This window comes from Zalophus californianus, chromosome 8 (genome assembly GCF_009762305.2).
Source record: "Zalophus californianus isolate mZalCal1 chromosome 8, mZalCal1.pri.v2, whole genome shotgun sequence".
NCBI classification, from domain to species: Eukaryota; Metazoa; Chordata; class Mammalia; order Carnivora; family Otariidae; genus Zalophus; species Zalophus californianus.
The window spans coordinates 4,018,262-4,041,475 of NC_045602.1; the positions used below are offsets into that span (position 1 = coordinate 4,018,262).

A 23,214-nucleotide genomic window follows, 5' to 3' on the forward strand; every position below is an offset into this window, starting at 1 on the left:
CTCCTTTTTTCTTAAGATGTATTTACTTATGAGAGAGAGAGAATGGAGAAGGGGCAGAGGGAGAAGGAGACAATCTCAAGCAGACTGCTCGCTGATCAAGGAGCTCCATCTCACGACCCTGAGGTCATGACCTGAGCTGAAATCAAGAGTCAGGTGCTTAACTGACCGAGCCCCCCAGGCGCCCCCTCCTCCTCTCTCATTTTCTTACAGTACCTTCAATAACTTCCTTCCCACTATCCGCCCCCCCACCCCCACCGCAGCCTCCAGATTTGCAGGTAATAGATGTGAAGTCTTACACATTCTGATTACAATGTCACAATGCGGCATGTTACTGCCCTGTGGCATGAAGCTCCACATCCACCATGACAAGTGGTATTCGCATGGGCTGCCCATGGGCTGCTGTTTCTGCTGCGCTTCCTTCTGTGGGTCAGGGTCTGTGAGTGAGGTGGACAGCTGAAGAGGCTCACAGTGCAAGTGCCGGGTCGTTTTATCATCCTCAGTGGAAATGGGCTGTTTAGAGTACTTTCTTGTGGACACACAGACACGCATGGGTTCCATCTTCCTTTGGATTTTTGTAACCCAAGATTCTGGAGTATGTGTGAGCAATAGGGATGAGGACACATAATTTTAAACAGTGTTTTTAAGTTTGACAGTCTGAAAGATAGAGTTCCCCTTTTTAAAGGAGAAATTTGTTTGAGATGTATAGGGGTTTAAATTCTGGTCGATGGTTTTCTCCATTGCTTGCCATGACCATCAGGGTAAGAAGGAATAACAGCACAAAAGTGTGTGCTTACAGTGGAAAGGATTGCATGAGATGAATCCAAATGACCTGCAGCTGGATTGGCTGTGGGAAGATGGAACAAGCTGGAATCAGAAAAATTGCTCAGCATTCTTGGCAAATTACTTGGATTCTCTTAATCTATGATCTGTAAAATGGAGACAATGGGTGGAATCTTGCAGGATTGTAAAAACCAGCAATCAGGTTATCTAGATTTCCTCAGAACAGGTCCCGTATCTACAACGTTTTGGTAGAACCAGTGACTGTAGGTGGCGCACGGACGAACTTTTTAGAAATTTCCAGCATCTGTTCGACTGTGCCTGCATTTCTTCCACTTGCACTTAGGACAAATGATACTGATTTCCTCATTAAAGATTTCCTTTTTAGTGCTCGCTTCGGCAGCACGTATACTAGAACCGTAACGATACAGAGGAAATTGGCCCCTGCACAAGGATGACACTCAAATACATGAAGCATTTCATATGAAGAAGAAGAAGAAGAAGAAGAAGAAGAAGAAGAAGAAGAAGAAGAAGAAGAAGAAGAAGAAGAAGAAGAGAAAAGAAAAGAAAAGAAAAGAAAAGAAAAGAAAAGAAAAGAAAAGAAAAGAAAAAAGAAAAGAAAGAAAAGAAAAGAAAGGAAAAAAGAAAAGAAAAGAGAAAGACTTCCCTTCTAATTCCTACATTTAAATGAAAAGGTGAATCTATCATACCCTGATACAGGGGTATGAAGAGAAAGTTCACCTCCTTATTGAGGTCTTGTGGGAAATGCTGAAGTTTGGAAAACACTGATACTTGTGTTACTATGATCCTGATGTGTGGCATATGGTGACCGGCTTTATTATCATTACGATAATTACAGTTGAAATACTGGGGAGCTGTCTTTAATGGTGAGGTACTTAAGGACCGATCCCATTGGCAAGGGCCAGAGGGGCAGGGGTTGGGGCACCTCCGCGGGGCTCCTGCCCGGGCCCCACCGGCAGCCTGGGATCAGAGGCCACACTGGCATCTCCTCAGAGCCACACAGCAGATAGGAGGCTTCTGTGCTCAAATCCTGGCTCAGACACAGTGTCCTTGAGGTCAGAGATGGTACAGAATTTAGAAATGAATTGACCACACTCATAAAGCAGAATATCTTTCACAACAGGAGGCAGGCAGGACTTTAGGAAGGAGTGTACCGCAATGGATGAGACTTTGAACTTTTGACAGACTGGGGTTAAAAGTCCTGGTTGTTGTTGTTTTCATTTTTCCTCTGTGGGGCAAGGCTTTTCATCTGCGAGACTCCACCAGGTGGAAGGTACCCATCATATGGGGCACTAGAAGAATTATATGAAAAGATACATGTAAGGTGCTTAACAAGGTATCCGTCAGAGTTAATAAGTAACAGGTTCTTTAGCATATTAATGAACAGTGTTCATGGACAATTCGCATGTGGGTCCCAACTGTAGATTTCAGCTCCTCAGGTCATGGGTGACTTTGTAAGCCATATGAAGGAAGTTGCTTTTATCTTGGGACTTTGGGGTAGCACCAAAGAGTTTTAAACAGGAGACGATTATGTTCACTTTGGTTTTGAGAAGTCAGGCCTGGCTGAGGAAGGGAGATTCTATTGGAATGAAGCAAGCCTGAAGTAGAAGGCCAGGCGGGGCTGGTTTTCATATTTCAGATGACAAGTGATGGCTAATTAGAAAAGTTTTTATGGAGCAGAACAGAAGAGGATACATTTGAAGGACCTTTCTAAGCAGTATCACAGAGGTCTGTTGATTTACTGGGAGAGGGGGTGGGTAGGGATGGCAGACTGAGCAGGTGACCAGATCCCCGTGTTGAAGCATCGAGAGAGCACTTTATATGGTCTCAGAGATTCCTCTCAACCATCCTGTAAGGTTGGTCCCCACGTTTTAGTGGATGGTTTGGATTCTGTATGGTTTCGAGGAGCCGTTTTGCAGACCCAATTATGTAGTCTAGGTATAGAAACTCTTCACACATATTTAATTCCATTCAGTTCCACACTAATACAAACCAGAGAGAGAAATACTGAGACGAGGGAGCATGTTTCTTTTTCATAGAGTCAATGATCTGATAAAGACAACATGACATGTGCGACTCTGAGAAGCTTAACTAGTCTCAGACCTGCCATAAATTTCTCAGAGCATTCTTCAGCTCTTTGTAAAAGTAAATTCAGATCTACATGTGACAATATGCTTCTAAAAACTGGTGTGAAATCACAGTTATAATAAGAAAATCTAAGTAAATTCCTCAGAATGTGAATCTAGACTCTGGAGATTTCTATTTTCTCTCTGTCCACAAACATACATGCAAAATATACATGAACTTTTTACCTATCCGTTTTCAAAAATAACACACCATGCCATGTACATTAAGAAATTGCAATGTAGATATCTCTGTGAGCTCTAAGTCCTAAAACAATTACTTTTTCATTGCGTTGAGGTGACCTAATGGATTAAATATCACTTATAGCACAAGTGAAAGCCACCAACAAACCAACAACTAAACAAATCATCGCATGAATGCCAAGTAAGCTGAAGTATCAGACCCTTTTCTCTTTTCTTTCTTTTTTTTTTTTCCAAGTGGAAAAGAGAACCTTTATCATAAGCAGAAACGACTTCAGGAGTCTTTATGTATTCTATATTGTAGAATATATTCATATTTATTCACCCATGGGTCATTATTCTTCTTCTTCATAATCCCCATTATAAGCAATAGGGACAGATGCGTATTTGCAGATTTTTTTATTGATCTCATTTCTTGTATATTGTACATTTGTGCCTGAATGGGTCTTATTGGCACTTCAAACCCATTTAGATAGGACTGAAGTCAACTCCACGGTCCACTGTAGTGGGTGGCACTCCACTGTACTTGCTACAGCACTTTTTAATTCAAAGAAGAGGGGATCCTGTATTCTGATCATAACTGAATAACAGAATGAGACTCAGAGACTTAGTATTAGAATGAAGTTAAACCATCACATTCACTGTGCTCCAACAATACAGTATGTTACTGGCCTTTTACAGGTGTTAGATAGTAGCACCTGCTTACCGTTAGCAGCAGAGAGATTGCCCTCCAGATTCACACTTCACACCGATGCTCATTTACCTGAAGGGTGGATATCCGAGTTTACATGTGTAGTCATTCAAGCTCTTCATATGAATGTGGAAGTGGACAAACACGAGTGAGGGGCCTCGTAGAGCAGACATCAGGCTTTTCCAAATGGGTCTTAACTCTGTTCTTGTTACACTGACTTCATCACGAATTGCATCCTGCCACTGGATCTGAGACTGCAAAATACAAATGCAAGCCTAACAGGTCTGTTTAGAAATATCTCCATACCTGACACGGTCTGTATAATTCTGGCTCAGTAATGTTGAAAGTCCCTCAGCACTCCGCTGCTCTTGCCAGGGGACATCCTTTCAATCACAACTCCCAATAAAACCCTCTGCTGAGTTTCTTGGCTGATTTCCTTGCCTTTTGTCTTTTCTGACTTCAGACTCAGAAAGATGGACTTTGTCAGCTTGCGAGACTTTGGTCTGGCTTTTTCACATTTGCATTTAGCGTTGGCCTACCAGCTGTCCCGTGTCGGAGGCAGTGAGAGCTTACACGACTCCCAGGATTCTGAGCTAGGTTACACACTTATTTCAAATGCTCCTTCGTCATTGCTGCCCTTCCTTTCTACCTTTTTTGCTTGACTCAGAATAAGATCATCATGACTTACCCATGATTCGACACTCTTAAACAGCTAGAAGAACAAGGAGATAATGTTTGCAAATCATTCAAACTCTTGTGAAGGAAATCACTGTCTGAATTGTACTTAATACCATCTCTAGGAGTACTTCCTGGCATGAAAAGTAATTTTTCTGAAAATGATCTTTATAGATTTTATAACAACCCTTTAATGAAAGGGTTTTTTCCTTCCTCTGTCCCATTAGTATCCATAAGTATTAACATATTCAAGTGTATTTTATATTAATATTTTCCTTCACTTTGGCCTCATAGTTGTTAGTTTATTCCAAAATTGAAAAATCACAGAGATCTTGCCATGATTAATGGCTCAAAATCAAGATGACAATTAAGTAGCAATGAAATTCGTGTGTAAGTGGTATATAGTTAGATATAGAGGTGGCAAGAGAGAGATGGGGGTAGAGAGAATACAGGTGTGCCTACGGAGGTATGTTCTGTCTGGATAACGGGATACAGATTGAGCATAGTGAGTTAATGGTGAGACACAGAGCTTACTGAAGCATTCACATAGAATTAATACTTGGAAAGCAATTGGTCTTGAATTCTTAAAATTATTACAAGATAATGAAAATAAATGGGCAAGCTAAATTATAATGTGTAGTAGAGCACCCTTGAGAGATAAAACTATAAAGAAAAGGAAGAGAGTGACTTCCATGAACGGGAGAGGGGTATGTCAGTCGCACTCAGGGGGGCCATGTTTCTATTCCCTAAACTGGGTGGTCACGACAAGGGTGTGGCCTCGCTCAATTCATTACCTTACATACGTTATATTTCATGTGCATTTCTGTGTCTGCGCTATCCTGAACATAAACTAAAGTTTTTCAAAATACCCTTTGTTACAAGAAAACTCCCACAATACATAGGGGGGCGAGGAACCCCGTGAGAATGTCCTGAGTACACAGTAGGCATGATTTTACTGCCGTGGACTGGTTTCTTGTTTGCTCCATGGCAGCAGCAGAGAAGTGTGGGCTCTCAGGACCACTCAAGCAGAGGCAGGGAGCTTGCCTGTCTGGCATGAAGAAGCCAATGACATCTTTGGCAAAAGGGGAAGCTAATATGGTGACAATTGCAGCCTGACCAGGACCAAGAGGGTATTGGGAATGACCTCGGGGCCATAAAGACCATTGTAATTAAGTAACCAGGCAATGAAAAACACAAGGACATGTGGCTCTGGGAGAGACGGCTAATTGGAAGTCTTTACCGGGCAGCCGTTGTGCACCAATTACACTGCTAGACGGTGTAAATTCGGCAGAAGAATCACAGAAGCTCCTGAAGGGAGTTATAGTTTGTTGGAAGGAAAACATTCACCTAGAAGAGTAATTTATGAAATCACAGGCTCCTAGTAGCAAATGCAAAATTATGTCAAAATAAGAAAACATAAGAATTGAAAGGACATAAAAGAGGAAGATTGGCATGGATGCAATTAGTGTGTGTGTGGTGTGTGTGTGTGTGTGTGTGTGTGTGTGTGTGTGTGTGTGTGTGGTGTGTTCTGAGGGAGGGAGGGAGGGAGGAGATACGCACAAATTCGCAAGAAGGATGGGAATGAGTTCCGGGTCAGCTGGGGGGCAGTCTGCGGCTCCGCGAGAGCCACGGGATTGGGATTGTCGAGCCCACGAGTACGCAGGACTGAGGGAGGAGTCCGCAACTGCCGCTGGAGGCTAAGCCCAAGGGAAAGTCCCCTGTCATTGCCGAGGCCTGACCACACCTATCAAGGCAAGCTGCAGTAATGGTGAAAAATAACTGGAACGAAGACACTTTAGAGAAACAATTCAGGTCACCTATTTACACCAAGCAGTGCTAGTGAATGGCGGTGCTTGCAGTTGATTTTATCAAGAATATCTGGGAAAATAAAAAGAGCACCTTTGAAATCACTTATTCTTTTCGCAAAGCAAAAATACCCAAAGAAACAGCATTTGGGCAGCTGCTAATAGCCAATTCTGTTAATTATTACTGGCTTAGTAACAGCCTTAATAATTCAATTTCTGCTTAATGACTAGATAAGAGTTTACCCAACCGTAGTGACTGTTTAATACTTCAAGCTCTGTTTTATCATCAAATTTGCACAGATATCTATAAAAAAAAAAAAAAAAACAACAACAAGGAGACGGAGCAGATAGAACCTATGTGCCTTACTGGAATAAATTGCAATTTCTGCTTTTGTGACATGAAGAAATACACTGAAATCACTTTGAAATTAGCAAAAGCTATAATTGTGAAAATACTCCACTGTAAGAGGAATTAAATTACAACAGTGCAGCCCTTGTTGTTTATATATGCAGGTTCCCAGCTGTGTCCATTGTGAAGGGAGAAAAGGAACATGAAAGGATTTTGGGTTTCTGCCAGAGAAGTAAATGGGATCTCCATACTCCACTTATTGCCATGGCCAGCTTGACTTCTATTCATAATATATTTAGTTAATGCAAATAGAATGACTTTAGTCTGGTTGGAATGAATAATCGTATTAATGATCAGACCCAGGATGTCAAAATTGTCAACCTCTCTAGCTAGATGGCAGATGCTTAGCTTTTTCAGGACGACTTCTGTAAGATATTTGGTTGCACGTATTCCTCAATATGGGGGATACCAACTCCCACCTCTCTCCTGGTTCAGTATGTGGCTTGTTTCTCAATGATCCCTATAAAGGAAATACCCAGGGACACATTTTCCCCACTTCCTACTCCTGCTTTCCAGCTGGAATCCTGAATCCAATTATAAATCCATTAAAATGTATATCAATGACAGAAACCCATAGCATGCCTTTTCAGAGCTTTCCCTTTCTTCTAGAAAAGGGCCCTTGCAATGGGTAGTGTGGGCTGAATGCTGAGACAAACCATCATTTTAGAATCTGGTTTCTATAGGATTGATGATACTTTTTAATGGTGACCTACCTTCCCTTCCAGTTTTATTTAAAATAGAAGTTCTTAAATTTCAAACTCATATATTTTCAGCCACATGGGAGACCAGTCAAGCCACTCTCATTTTCAAAATAAGCATGATGTAATGACAAGTTTGTCAGAGCAGATCAGGGCATTAATATAATGGAGCATTTGAAGAGATAGTTAGTTATCCAGGCAGACACACCCATTTACAGAAACTTCTTCAAGGCTTTTAGGCCAAGGGAAAGATAGCTGTTTACAAAATGCTTTGCCCAAGATGCATTGTTTCTCAAATATCTCCTCTAGACACTTTATTAATGCCAATTTTCTTCTATCTTTTTCAAAATCGTATCTTCTTTTCCAGTTTCAGACTGTCTAGACAAATATTTTTCCAGTTCTTAATTAAGGAAGACAATTACTTCCTCCTTCAAATTTAAAGGCACATTTTTTTTTTCTTTCATAACTAGCGCTGCTCAAAATGAGAGAACATTTGATAAGTTTCAGTTTACAGGTACATGCCTAGGCAGAGAGAGACCACATTCATTTGGGAAGCCAAGGGCAGCCCACTCACCTGGAATGACGTGCTAAGCCTAGGTGATGTAATCAGTGGTGTCAAACAGAAACATTTAGAGAACTCCGCAAGCATGTGCAGTTGGTGACATAGCAGGATTGAATTTGGCATGCCAGAAAATTATAGTTTCTTTATAAAGAATCATTTCATTCTAAACCATCAGAGATTTACTGTTGTCTGTAAGATATATTCCAAATTCCTCAGCCTGTTGTTTAAAGCTCTCTGAAGCTATATGTAGCCAACCTTTCCTACATTCTTCTCCCAAAACTCTTTATAGACCCTACTCCATTTAGATCATCCTCTGTGTGTGCTCTATGCATCTCCCCCAACACAGCAGAGCTACGCTTGCACATTCCCCTTCTGAGTACTGGCTCCTACTCAATTTTCCAGACACATTTCAGCTCCTGTCCACAAGGAAGTCTTCCCTGACCAACCTATTTGGGGAAAATGTTTCCATTTTCTAGAAGCAGGTAATATGCCATTTATAACTATCGTGTAATATCATTAATCCCTGAAACTTACACTATAGATATTAATATAGATGTCTTGTTTCACCAACTAAGGACAAATATTAAAATCATATACTGTAATTTGGTCTTTGTTACACACTCAATGCATAACCTCTGTCACATAGTAGATGCTAAGTAAATATTTTCTTTATACGAATGCTTCATCTTAAAGTGTACTTTCCTGCCCTCATTGTCTCTCTGCAATTGGAAATCTAACTCATTCCTCAATACCATCTCCTCCAGGACCCCCTCCCTTGATTCTCCAAAATGGAAAGTAAACTAAAAAATATGATCCAAGTCATTGAGAACAATCACACCTCAGAAATATTGTGTTTCCGATTAGAAATCCATAGGTCAAGAGAGTAGTGGAAGTAGAAGCAAGATTTCGAGGAAAGTGCAGTAGGAAATGAAAACGTGAAGTACAGGCTGATTCATAAAACAGAAAGACGAAAGACAAGACAGGATGTTGATGTGGATTGATGAGGTAGGGAAACGTTGCATCAGAGCATATTTACAGAAGGAGGGACAAGGCGAGCCATAGAGGCAGGCAAGAAGAGAGACCGATCAGTCCAAAATACCCTGGGACATCCAAATGAGGTTGAGTTTCCAATCTTTTGTGAAGGTTGACAATATGTAAAGATTGAATAACTGATACAGAAGGGGTGGTCACACAGCAAGAACTGTAATCAGGGTCATGTAGCACGTTGCATGAAATGCCCAGGATAGCATTCACAGTTGAAAGAGCAGAATTCAGGATTCTTTCAGGCAGAAGGTACAACACTGCAGAAGCTCATAGCAAGCTGATTTGAAGCAGGGGACTCGAGTACTACATTTTAGACCCCATTTTTCTAGGTCCACTGGAGACCTCTGATGAAGACAAGAAGGACGTGTTCTCAATCTTGCAACTCCTGGGCACACTGATGGTGGAAACCATTCCTTGAACCATGATACTCATCTTTGAAGAAATCAACGGGCTGGACAGCACTCTTACCACCATCTAGCTTCCAAGCTGAAGCCAAAGTATTTAAGTGACCAAGTCTGAAAATAAAACTTGGATAAAAGTTTTCCAGACCGTGAAGTCCTCGATTGCATTTTTGGAAAATGCTCCCCACCCCTATTTGGGTGAGTGAATGACCAACGAACAAACGTCAGTGAATAACTCTGTGGTCCATCAGCTACTTCCTAAGCTCCTTTCCCCAGACTGGAAGAGCCATACTCTCTGCTCTCGAAAGAGCAAGAACGAGCAATGCTGACGATGTAGTTTCTATGTGCAACTCGGATGAAGGGCTTTCAACTGTTGGTCGTTTCTGCTTTCCCATTCATCTCAACAATTTCTCTCTTGTACACTAAGCAACAGTGACAAGCAGGACTCTCTGGGCCCTGATAGTGGAGAGGGTGGCCTTCAATACCTCGTGAATAAAACAAAAACAAGTATTTATAAAAATTCTACAAAATTTAAATCTTGTAACTCACTGGACACAAACATTCAGGTGCTTCCTTTTACTTTCATTTGAGATTTCAGAGGTTATTGACATCTCTGAGTGAAAACACGGAGCCCTTACCATGTGGAACCAGTTGAGCCAAAACTAGGGTATTTCCATTACATGTCAGCTGTACTCCCGACACGAACACCTGCAATGACTTCATTCCAAGAAAGATTTGCTCAGCGAGGCTGGAGACTGGAGACACTGGTGGCCCTTCCCCCCCACAACCTTTCCCCCACCCTTTCCCCTGACACTCTCCCGTCTATCATAGGGGGCACTGTCCAACCTATTTTTAGAAAATTCCATTTGATGTGGAACAGCATGCATCCTGTTAGTTACTCTTCAACAACCTCTCCCCTCTGGTTTTTAAATATATACATGTGTTAGTGCAGGCAAATATTTACACTGACCTCTAAAACACTTACTCCTCCCCCTTTCTGTGGCTCAGTGAAAGCGTCTATATAAACCTTTGTGTGCCCACAAACGTAATTGATGGATTCAGTAGAGCACTCTGTTAGGTTGGTATCATAAATGTCTTATTTACATTCTTTTTTTTTGTTGGGGGGCTGATTTGTAGCAGGGGGTTGCAGTGTTTGACACAGGAATGCACCCGAGCACCGGGTCTCAGTTTTGTTTGGGGGCTTCCGGGTTTGGGGTAGGAGGGCCTGCCTTTCGCTCCTCCCATGCCTGCCCCCAAGGCGATCGGTGGTGTTTTCATGCGGCTGGCAAACTCAGAGCCTTCCGCTTGGCCAATTCAAACCTCTCCCTGACCCCCTCAGCCTCACACGACCCTCAGCTAAGCTGCAACCACTAGTCTCTCTCGTGATGGTAGCTCCGACTGGCGCAAATCCGCTGCTTTTTGTCTCCGGGTTTCTCTCTTTTGGTGGGGAGTTCTACCATTCAGAGTCATGTTTAATGGCCACAAGGGTTCTCTCTTCCTGCCTTTCCTCAGACCTGGCAATTATTAACTACATCCTGTCCTCCTAGAAGGGCACCCCTCAGCCTCTGGGGGGCGGGGGGGGGTCACTCAATTTTACAAAACCAGACTCTTCAGGAAGGGTTCTGCGTGGCAAGAAAGCAGGAGAACCGCACCTCCTCCGCTCCAGAGGTTTCCCCTTCCCTGGCATTAGTCCGACCTCTAGCAGCATCTCATCAGCGGGCTACCGGGCGTTTCCAACAGCAAACATGGCCTAGCATTGACCTGAAGGAGCTTCTGAAATTCAGTTTCCCATCTCTACATTTCTGGCTTCCCCAAGTGCGTGGACCGTAACAGAGGGGCCAGTGTGTTAGAAGCCTTGAGTCACCGGCAAAGCCGCAGGCTGCTCACAGAGCCTTCTTCCAGTGGGAAAGAAAGGAGAGGGGAGGGTTAACCTGCACCAGCAGCGAAGGTCCTAGGGCCGGCCAGGTTGTGAGCGGGATGCTCTCCAATGTCAGGGAGAGGCAGGTTCAACCCAAGCGCATAGGGCTGGGCTCAACCGCGGTTCCTGCAAGTGCGTGTGCAGGTGGCGCATCCTGCTGAGCTGATGGGAGTTCCTCATTCAGCCACAGGGACGCTGGACCGAACCAGCTCCCACCAGGGTGGTGGTCATTCAAATCACCTCCAGGAAGCAGCTCTGCTCTGTGCCACGCAACCCGCACCTTGAAAAACTAGAGATACTTAAGGGTTCCTCCTAGAAAGATAAAGGTCGCAATATTACATTATAATACTATCAGGCTCAGGCATAGACGTGTTTTTGTTTTTGTTTTTGTTTTTCCTATTCCCAAGCACATTCAAGAAGGTTATTTGGAACTTTGAAGGCTTCTGGATTAACTTTTACCAGATGACATCCTTCTTGTAGAGGTCATTTGAATAATGGTGCTGGGTGCTAACATTCTATTTTTAAAATGATCAATTAATGATCAGAGCTCACAATGAAGTCAAGATGCCATTTCATCTTCTCCAGTTACCCAACATTCTCAAGTGTCCACTCCAGTTTGGGTATGACGGAACAGGAACTCGCACCCACTCCTGGGAGAGATGTAATTTATCACTAACTTCTTTCTGAGATCGTATTGAAAATATGTGTCAAGAGCCTTTAGGGGAGGCTGGGGGGCTCAGTCGGTGAAGCATCTGCCTTTGGCTCGGGTCATGGTCCCAGGGTCCTGGTATCGAGTCCCGCATCGGGCTCCCTGCTCCGCGGGGAGCCTGCTTCTCCCTCTGCCCCTCACCCCACGTGTGCTCTTCCCCTCTTTCTCTCTCTCTCTCTCTCAAATAAACAAATAAAATTTTTATCTAAAAAAGAACATTTAAATTATTGATACAGGTTAATTCAAAGAACTGATCTTGAAGAAACAACGTGAAATGTACCAAGGAGGAAATAAGCCAAGTGCATTATTGTGCATCCACATGATGAAATCCCACGCAATCACATAAAGCAGGGCTCAAAATTGTGTGTTCGGTGTGCAAAAGGGTCAATGAAAGCATTAGAGGCTGATACAGATATCTATGGAAATTTAGTATGTGACAAATGTAGAACTTTGTATCAGGAATGAAGATTAACAACATTGCTATAATTTGTTATGTGCATGGAAATCATAAATTCTCTTACATCATACTTCTCCCAGATGGATTATGCACACACACTCACACATATATATTTGTGTATTTATTTTTTTTTAAAGATTTTATTTATTTATTTGAGAGAGAGAGAGAGAGCATGAGAGGGGGGAGGGTCAGAGGAAGAAGCAGACTCCCCGCTGAGCGGGTAGTCCGATGTGGGACTCGATCCCGGGACTCCGGGATCATGACCTGAGCCGAAGGCAGTCGCTTAACCAACTGAGCCACCCAGGCGCCCTGTGTATTTATTTTTAAGTGTGTATATACACACATCAACTTCTGTATATAAATACACCATAAATATTATTTATCCAAAATTATTTTGGATAAATATATTTTTTATACATAAATTTATGTGTGCACATATATTTATATCTTTGCATTAATTACAAGAAAACATAAACTATTTTTGTAAAATCGTGAGTGGGGATGAGCGGCCTTGCAAAGCAAACAGTAATACCTATTTGTCATAAAATAACAGATCAACAATATGTCCATATAAAATTAAAAGGCATATACATATACATGTAGTTGCTTCATATGATAAAATTATGAATAGGATTAAACTGAGAGACAATACACTTTAATAAAGAGACGATATTTTTAAGATAAATAAGAGACAAAAACACAGTATTCCTAATATGTAAACAGTTTCTACACATGAATAAAAAATATAAACAATCCACTAAACCAAATCTTGCAGAAGAAACATGAAAAAATAATACACATAAGAAAATATAAACAGCTTGTCAGCATACGTGAAAGGAAAAGAAACCCAGTGTCACTTGTAGCAAATAAGTAAAAAAAATAAAAAAAAACAAGTTATAGTTTGTTTGTTTCCTGTCATGGTGACAAAGAGTAAAACAATTGCTGATGTACATGATTGGAAAAAGTGTCAACAAGATGCTTTCATATATTATCTGGGGAAGTCTAATTTAGCACAAATTTCCTGAGGGCAATTTGTTAACTCCTATCAAATTGAGCCAACATTTAAAATCCTCAGTACACTTTGACTACAAATCTCTACTTATAAAAAAATATACATATTCTCATAACTATTTCTTCAAGTATGCAAAGGTATTTCTTCAAGAATATTTATTATGGTGTTACTTCTAATAAGTAAATGTCAATGAACCAAAATGTCTAAAAATAAGGAGATGGTTAAATAAGTTACGATTATGTCTGTCTATATTATATACAGATAATTGAGAGATGTATTTCTTAAGGTAACGCTAGCTATGTAACAAATAAAACCTGTAATTGCAGTGGTTCTACACATGGAAGTCTCTCTCATGACCCTCCAGGGTGGCATGTGGGTAGCGACTTTTCCTGTTGATTGAGAAGGAGACCATTCTCACTTTGTGGGGCTGTCCTCCTTTTAGGGTCTCAGAGTCCAGGCATCCAATCAGTGGAAGGGAGCATGGACCCAGAGGGGAGGGGCCCTCCTCACCTCCGCTCACCTCCTTGGACTCTGTCACTACAGGGGCAACCGGGAGCTCCTGCCTCACTGCGTGTCCAGGTTGGATGAGCAGTGAGCAATTTCTGGCACAAGATGTCAATTCTTGCCATGTTCTGGCTACTCTATGGGGCAGGGGGGGAAGAAGGAAGGGGCGGGTCCCCCTTCCACAGTCTCCTGTAAATATTGCGCTACTTCTGGACTCTGGGCTTCTTTACACCAGGGAATCAACTGTTTCTTTGGGTTTCAGGAGGTTTCCAGAAGCACACTGCCAGAAGTATTAGATTGCATAAGCCGAGGATTTTCCTGTGAGCTCAAGGGAGCAGGTGGAAAACCCCGAACTGAGATTCGACTTTCAACCAAGCCAGGGAGGTGGCAGCCAAATCAAATTTAACTTAAAAACAATTCAAAATATAAAGAAACTGTTGTTTCTCAATTTTGTGAAATATGTTACCAGAATTTAACATTTCAATAGGGAATAACAAGATAAGCTTATGTCAGCTTTGGATGTAAATCTAAAAGAATTAGCCAGGCGAGGCCAGGCAGCCACCAAGGTGCGCGCACTCCACTGGCGGGCTAACAAAACACGGGGAAGGGAGAAGAGAGGAACAGAATTCCCCCCAAAATTGATATTTTATGTACCCTTAAAATATATATATTTTTTACATATTGGTAAAAATATTTGCTGGACTTTCTTTCCTTATTTTAGAATTTTGTTTCCTTCCAGCCATCTGAGGGTGTAGGGTGATACTGGGCACACTTCACATATTGTTTTGTGTTTGGTTTCTGTACGGCTTAGAGCGCAACAGATTATCTTCAAAAGACATATTGGTGGTGTGCATCCAGAGGGCTCTGAGGCAGGAAGTTCCCCTCTGTGTACACTTAAGGGACAGGAAGAAGTTGCATTTACGTGGAGATTCCCTGAGAGACCTGGGAAGTGGAAATAATGCAGACAACATGCAGCCATGTGTAGGGCGGAGCTCAATTTATTGCCCTGTGGGTGCTTAACAGAGTCATGTCCTCCAAATTGGATACATTTAGGTCATACAGGAACTATGTTTACTTGTCTTTCATTCTGATATCCACGCCTTATCATTTTTAAAATGCAATGCACCTAAGAATAATGTGATGCATCTTAAAGCCATGTAAACATTGGATAAGGTGGTGCCTATGTCCTTTCCAATTCTTTTCTTTTTCCAAAAAGCCCTCTTGTAATAACAGTGCATCTTATAATCTATGGAACCTTAGAGCTGAGGAAACATGATGTTAAATATATTAAAAGAAAGACCAGAAAATAATGAACAAAAATATTAATCTTGGTTATCTGTGGGTGATGGGATTGTGAGTGATTTCACGATTCTTTACAGTGTCTCAATTTTATACAATTTCAATAGAGCAAAGAAAAAGTAATAAATGTTATTAAAAGTCTGCAGAGTATTCAAAACAAGGGATCTGGCCAGAAATTAAACAAGATTGCAGATTACAAACAGCTGACAGTCACTAAATTCAATTCACGTCATGGCCACGCTCTGGCTAGACATTCCCCTGGGGAAGTGACAGAAAGAGCCATGCTAATTGTGCCACTGAGGAGTGTGCCTCCAATGTCCTGCCCGAATTATGCTCCAGCTCACCCTAGCTGTGTCTTAGTCTCCGAGTGGGGCAAGGTGACCAGAGCCGTGAAAAGTAACAGCTACTCAAGTTAGCTGGAGAAAAGACACATTATGCAGGAAGAAGAAAACCCATCAGCCCATTGGACCCCAGGGCTGCTAGGCTGTTGGGTCAGGCATACCACCTGCTTCATTAATTTCAAAGAACACAAGTGATCCCATGGGGTTTCCAGAAGTTTTAAAAAAAATGGAGAAGGGGGGGCACCTGGTGACTCAGTTGGCTGAACGTCCGACTCTTGATTTCAGCTCAGGTCATGATCTCAGGGTGGTGAGATCGAGCCCCGTGTCAGGCTCTGTGCTGGGCATGGAGCCTGCTTAAGATTCTCTCCCTCTCCCTCTGTCCTTTGCCCCCTACCACCATCCCCTCCCCCCGCCACCCTCCTCCTTTCTAAAAAAATAAAATAAAGTAAAGTAAATAAAATAAAAGTAAAACAAAAATTTTAAAAAATAAAAAATGGAGGGGCAAAGCAATATGGAGCATCGTATAGTCTCCTAGGCATGCCACATGCTTATTCTACTTAATCTTACGAATTGCCCTATGCATTTAGCAGTTTGTTTTTTCTTTTAGATTTATTTATTTGAGAGAGAGTGAGCAAGCGAGAGGGGCAGAGGGAGAGAGAGCCCCTCACTCAAGAGCCCCTTAGCATTATTATCCTCATTACAAATGAATAAATTTCCACAAAGCTTTTCTTAAGATTATGCAGTTGGTGAGCAGAAAACCTAACATTTCTCGAAGTGTCTGACCCTAATTCCCAAGGGCTTCCTACTGCTCTTTGCTGTTTCCCAAAACATGGCCGGTCCCCAGCCCCACCATAGGGGCTGTAGTACCTACCCACTCCAGGCTCATGTCCGTAGAGCGAGCTGACTTGGACTTCAGAAAAGTCCGTCTGAGTTAAGTTCAGTTTCCTTTCCCCCAACATTGCCTCAGTCCTCATGTGAAATCCCCATCAAAGTCCTTAAGAGCTCTGTCTGGGGACCAAGCAGCACAACGCACGATGCCCACCCACACAACATGGGAAAGGACTCCAAGAGAGGGAGAGTACAGGAAGCCCAGAGAATCAAGGGTGGGCCTGGTTCAAAACCAGGGAAAAAAGACCAACAGAAGGAAAGAAACCAGAGCTTGTACTCAGAGAACACAGGGAAGCAAAAACCACTAGATTCTCTGGTAGACCAGATAACTGAGGAATGATTTATACCCTCCTAGCCCTGGGAATTTACCTAGATCGGACTTTTGGGGTGGAGAAAAGGGGTTTTCTTTTAAAAAATAAACAAATGAAATTAAAAGCCTGCTAATAGGTTTGTATTTTAAGAAAGCCAGATTTATTTAAATAGACTAAGAATGACTTAATTTTCATAATGAACATTTATCTTTAAACACATCACTTCTGCAATCATAAAGTCCTTTCCAACAATATTCTCTACAAGGTACAATATCAAAACATTAAAGGAGCCCTTCGAAAGGTCTTCTCATTGGTTTGAAACTTATTTCACTTGTGGCATAAAACACAGTATAGTTATAAAAATAAGTTTAAGTAGCAAGATGATGGGACAAATGAAATGAAAGAGGACAGAAAGGCACATAAACAGTTCAAGGAGAGTAGAGCAAACATGTGTCCGTTCTGAACAAGGTTTGCAGAGGGAGGGGCACATCCAAGATCCTGCGGAAATCGCGATTGTCTGGCTCTTGGGAGAGAGAACACCCAATCCTTCCACGGGAACAGTTTAGGGAAAGGCAGCAAGTACATTTTATCTAACACCCCAGCTCCTATTGATTATTAACAGCTGCATGAACACTGCGTCCAGAGGACTCTGAGGCTGCTGCTGACTCAGAAGTGTGAGAGATGGCGCGGGGATGGAGCCATGACCGGGGAGGGGGAGGGGAGGCAACCCTGTGGCACATCCAGACCAGATTCCCGGAGCGATCTAAGAAAGGCACACACAATGTCAGGCTCCAAGGAAGTCCATCCACGGTGTGTGTGGTACGGAGAAGCAAAGACAGAATAGTCGATTCCTGGGGACGTCTGAGGTTCATTTGGAGGGAACATCTGCTTGGCTGCCTCCTGTCCAGGAGAATAAGCAGAGAAGCAGATGTTGGGACAGTGGAGAGCATCATACTCCAGACTTGGTGGAAGGTGCCTGACTGCATTTCTACTGACAGACTGTTACTGCGTGACCCCAATGTGGTACCCCGAAAACCTGAACTGGGATACAATGGCAGATGCCATTTGAGCCTGGCTCTTGACAGGCCCTAGGGGAAGGCTCCAAGGGAGAGGGACATGCAGGGAAAGGTTGACGGTGGAGAGGTGTTTCCACTATCAAGGGGCGAGGCAAGGGGCCCAGAGTGAAAAGAAGGGAGTGAGCGAGAGGGAGTTCCAGGGTTGTGAAGGGTGTGGTGTGCAGTCCAGAGCTGTGGAGCATCCTAGAGGGGGGACGGGGGCCTTATTCCCTGGGGACTCCCAGCACAGTGTGCAGAATGCAGACACAGCCCCGGGCAGCAAGCAGAGGCTGGCCAGTCACAGGAGGAGTTTAGTGCTGATAAGGTTACAGAGCAAGTGATGCTTTTGCCTTTGTGCATTCTTCTACTCATTCATTCATTTAACAAATAGTTACTGAAAATGATGTTTCAGAAGAGATCTTTGCTAGACACTGAGAATGCAGTCAGTAAAATAGGACGTGTTCTCAGCTAAAGACTTTGGTAGAAGAGGTGGGTCTGGGGGCTTACCTGTCCTTCTGCCCTGCACTATCCAAACCTTGCTCCATGCTGGGTGTTCATTTCACCACCACTGGACCCAGAATTGTCTTCTCTCATACTCTTTTACCTTGAGCATCCCCCTTCCTGGACTACAGAGCCAACTCTTCTCCTCAAACTTTACCTTCTCTTACTGGTCTAACTCCCAACTACAACCCCAGACCCAGTCTGTACCCATGGCGCATCCACTGGCTACCTTTCCACTGTAACACATCTGTAATTGAACAGGAAGAAGAGGCCACCAAGACAGAAACTCCGGCTTTGGGAGAGTTTGATGGAGAAGACAAAAAAGGGGGTATTTTTAGCTCTCCCCAAACTACCCTGCATAGTCAGCTCCCACAGTTAGATCTAATGCACCATGCCAAAACAGCAGGTTGGTGATTTTAGCATGGAAAGTCTAATTTGCTCACACAATAAAATTTTTAAGTGCAAACTTTAAGAAACTTTTAAATATTTTTCCTCTTTATATACGAGTGTTGGTTTCTGAAATAATTTTCTAGGTAATTATGTACTATTATTTATATTAACTTTTGCATCACATATATCCTTCTAAGTAAAACTATGATGGTGAGAACATATATAAAGTGTCAATTCCCACTACAAATAATCAAATAGATACTGTGGATGTTTTGCAGTGTTCAGAGCTCAGAAAAGAACTAGGGTGTTTTCCAGGCCACTGTTAAATGCTTGTTTTTCTGCTGACCTTAGTTTTTCTTGCAGCCCATCTCAACACTAGATGCTCAGTCAATATTTTTGGATTTTTGAACAAATTGAATGGAACCTGGGGTTCCTGTCTTGAGGAGATGACAATTCAGCTGGGTAGATGGGAAGTGTGCATGAAAAGCAAACTAGCCATCGAAGTCGTACAAGGTCAATGCCAGCAAGGAAGTGAAGGCTCTGAGGGAGGCAGTGAGAACCAGGTGGGCAGTCTGAGGAAGGTCTGGGGAGCAGAGGGATCAGAGAGGGGTATGGAAGTTTGGAAAGGATGTAGAAAGACAGGGAGGAAAAGTATCACTGTTTCTGCTTGAAATAAGCAGAAAACAAGGAAACGTGACATCAGGAGGGAAGGGAAGTACCAAGTGTATTTAAGGGAGCATAGACCAGAGGGTTCTTTTTGGATGATACTTACAAATTATACAGAAATTAGCATATCTGAGGACTTCCATCATTGAGGCAATATGGAGTTTTTCGGTTTTAAAAGTTAAGCAGTAGAGATAAAGCATTGTATGTCCAGATAATTCTCCTGGTTTCAGTGTAAAACGTTTTAAATATAGGTGAGTCCAGAAGGGAGAGAATCAGGATGCTATGTGGTAATCTTGGCCTAAAGGGATGAAAGCCTGGTGAACTTGGGGAAGGAAGAAAGAGCAGTTATTGGCACATCCAAGGGGGGAAAAAAAAGTCACGACTTCCAGGCACCAGGGAGAGTAGAAACCAAGTACATGTTTCCTTTCACTCCCACCCTTTATGAGGCTGAAGGGTTTTACAAATCTCCTCAGTGTCTTTGTTCCTCACACCTGCCTCTCCATTTAGGGTGTTCAGGGTCTCAGCTGGGCAAGAAAGACCAGACAGGGTGAGCATCCACAGATGGGAATCTGCAATTATATATGGATATATAATACAGCAACTTCTTGCTAGACACATCTTCAAAGGCAAGGGAAACAAAAGCAAAAATGAACCATTGGGACTTCATCAAGATAAAAAGCTTCTGCACAGCAAAGGAAGCAGTCAATAAAGCCAATAGACAACCTACAGAATGGGAGAAGATACTTGCAATGTCTTATCAGATAAAGGGCTAGTATCCAAAATCTATAAGGAACTTATCAAACTCAACCCCTCCCGGAAAAAAAAAAAAATCCAGTCAAGAAATGGGCAAAAGACATAAACAGACATTTCTCCAAAGAAGACATATAAATGGCCAATAGACACATGAGAAAATGTTCAACACCACTCGGCATCAGGGAAATACAAATCAAAATCACAATGAGATACCAACTCACACCGGTCAGAATGGCTAAAATTAACAAGTCAGGAAACAACAGATGTTGGCGGGGATGTGGAGAAAGGGGAACCCTCCTACACTGTTGGTGGGAACGCACACTGGGGCAGCCACTCTGGAAGACAATATAGAGGGTCCTCAAAAAGTTAAAAATAGAGCTAACTATGACCCAGTAATTGGATTATCAGTTATCCAAAGGATACAAAGTGATTCAAAAGGGTGCATGAGCCCCAATGTTTATAGCAGCAATGTCCATAATAGCCAAAATATGGAAAGAGTCTAGATGTCCATATACATGTGTGTACATACACACACACACACACACGCACACACACACACATATAATGGAATACCACCATTGTGGATATATACCAATGGAATATATATATATATCTATATGTATATATATATATAGATATATATATAATGGAATATCACCCTGCCAAAAAAAGAATGACATTTTGCCATTTGCAGTAACATGGATGTTATTACGCTAAGCCAAATAAGTCAGTCAGAGAAAGACAAATATCATATGATTTCACCATAGGTGGAATTTAAGAAACAAAACAATGAACATAGGGGAAAGGAAGGAAAACCATAAGAAACTCTTAACTGCAGGAAACAAACTGAGGGTTGCTGGAGGGGAGGTGGGTGGGGGGATGGGGTAACTGGGGGATGGACATTAAGGAGGGCACTTGATGTAGAGCACTGGGTGTTATATGCAACTGGTGAATCACTAAATTCTACCGCTGAAACTAATAATACACTATATACTAATTAAATTGAATTTAAATTAAATTTTAAAAATCCGTTGTCAAGATCTTTCCTTAATTTTTGTTTCGTACTAACTCATCAATTTAGTACGGCCTTCAAGTGAATGCAGTACCAAATAAGCAAGGATTTTAAACCACACCAGCCTGCCATGCTATCCCATGCTCGTCCCTGTGCCACTGCTGATGGACTGAGCCCTTCTGATCACGTTGTCAACAGGACCAAGCAATCATCTAGAAGAATTTTGTTGATTCCCTCTTAGTTGAGAAGGACTTTAGTGATACCACAACCTCGTCTTTTCATTATATTGCATTTGGTACAGGGAAGACGGTTTGCATTTTTTTATTCTTTGCATATTTGTAGGTTGCTATATATGAAATGATTACCTTGAAATGCTTTGGATTTCTGTATCTTTATATTTACAAGTCTTATTATTTCCAAATGCATATGTCCCTAGTTATCCTAAAGCACAAAATGCTGAGAGAATTTGCTTCTGTGACAAAGTGTAGTCAGTTGAAATGTAAGATTCCCCCTGAAAGCCAGAATCTGCACTTCAAAAGGTGGAACATGATAGGACTTTTAAAAGACTGTCCAGGGCGCCTGGGGGGCTCAGTCGTTAAGCGTCTGCCTTCGGCTCAGGTCATGATCCCGGGGTCCTGGGATCGAGCCCCGCATCGGGCTCCCTGCTCCTTGGGAAGCCTGCTTCTCCCTCTCCCACTCCCCCTGCTTGTGTTCCCTCTCTCACTGTCTCTCTCTCTCTCTCTGTTGAAAAATAAATAAAATCTTTAAAAAAAAAAAAGAATCATTATTTTAAGAAATGGCTGCAGCCTGACCCCTCACTCTTCAAGGTCAGAGCATTTTACCTGGGGAGTGAATTGCTTCTTTAATATTAGTTTTGAAAGCACTTTGAGGAGCCAAGAAAGGAGTCATGGCCTTCTGCCTGCTAACGTAGCTGGCTTTGGGTAGCCATCCTCAGGCAGTTCAAGAGGGTGATGCTGGGGGTCCCTGAGACACCTGAGACACCAGACCTTCCCCCTGGAAAGAAAGAGTGCCACACTGATAGAAGGTTATACCTATGAGACCAGACCTGTGTCAGGGGATGAATAATATGGTTAGCCTCAAGGCTATCTAGTGGAATCAGTATAATTCACAGTCTGGATTTGGTGTGGGATGAAAGGAAACTGCTTTATTTTTCTCCAAACCCTGCCTTCACATCTCTCCATAATATCTACTATTTCCTACCACTTGACAACATCTTGGAAGGTCCCAGAGCTTTCCAATCACTTTAAATTATAAATACAGTCTCATTTTGGGAGCTAAGACTTCCTTTCAGTTTTCAAGAAGTGCACTTCAGGGTGACTTAAACTCAGTGTCCTGTCCAAGCCCTTGGCTAGTTCCAGGCCTTTGCTGAGATGGTGGGTGAGCCCTGTGTTCCTTCCCTCATTCTGTTTCCACCCCTTCCCTTTCCTGGATCTCCCAGAGAGGGGTTGGGTAAAGGGGCTTATTTTGAAAAGTGCAAAATCCCTTTTCCTTAACTGCCCTGCTGCCAGTTCTCCTGCAGCTAGCTAGCCCTGCGGGGTCTGGACGAGGCGGGGGGCAGCCGGAGGGGCCCCAAAGAGACCTCGCCTGAAAGGATGCTGCACCTGCCAGCTGAGCACTCCTGAGTGCCCCCAGTTCCTGCTTCTAACTGCAAGTCCTAGGCTACTTCAAGAATCTTCTCACACTGGTACCTCTTGCTTATAGGCAACTCAGACTCCCTGCTGGGTCTCCAAGGAGATTCCAACCTATAGAATGCCTCTCCCTGCCCAGGTCCTGGAAAAATGGAAAAGTCGATCGAGGAATAAGAGGCAGACACAGAGTCATCTTACTACAAACAGAGACCAAGATGAAGAACAGGGCCAGGTGGGAGCCCAGCAGTCATGGCAGCTGTGAACTGTGATGGGCCTCCCGCAGGGCAGATGGCTGCGAGCTGGCCCGAGAAGAGTGGAGCTTGCACCCACGCACCCCTGCTT

General features: G+C 42.8%; 1 non-coding gene across 1 annotated transcript; it reads left to right on the forward strand.

The window, feature by feature from the left end:
- The first annotated feature begins 1,164 nt into the window (after positions 1-1,164).
- On the forward strand, positions 1,165-1,266 carry LOC113938796. The gene has a single exon (XR_003525001.1). It is a non-coding gene; the product is annotated as a U6 spliceosomal RNA (small nuclear RNA).
- The last annotated feature ends 21,948 nt before the right edge of the window (positions 1,267-23,214 follow it).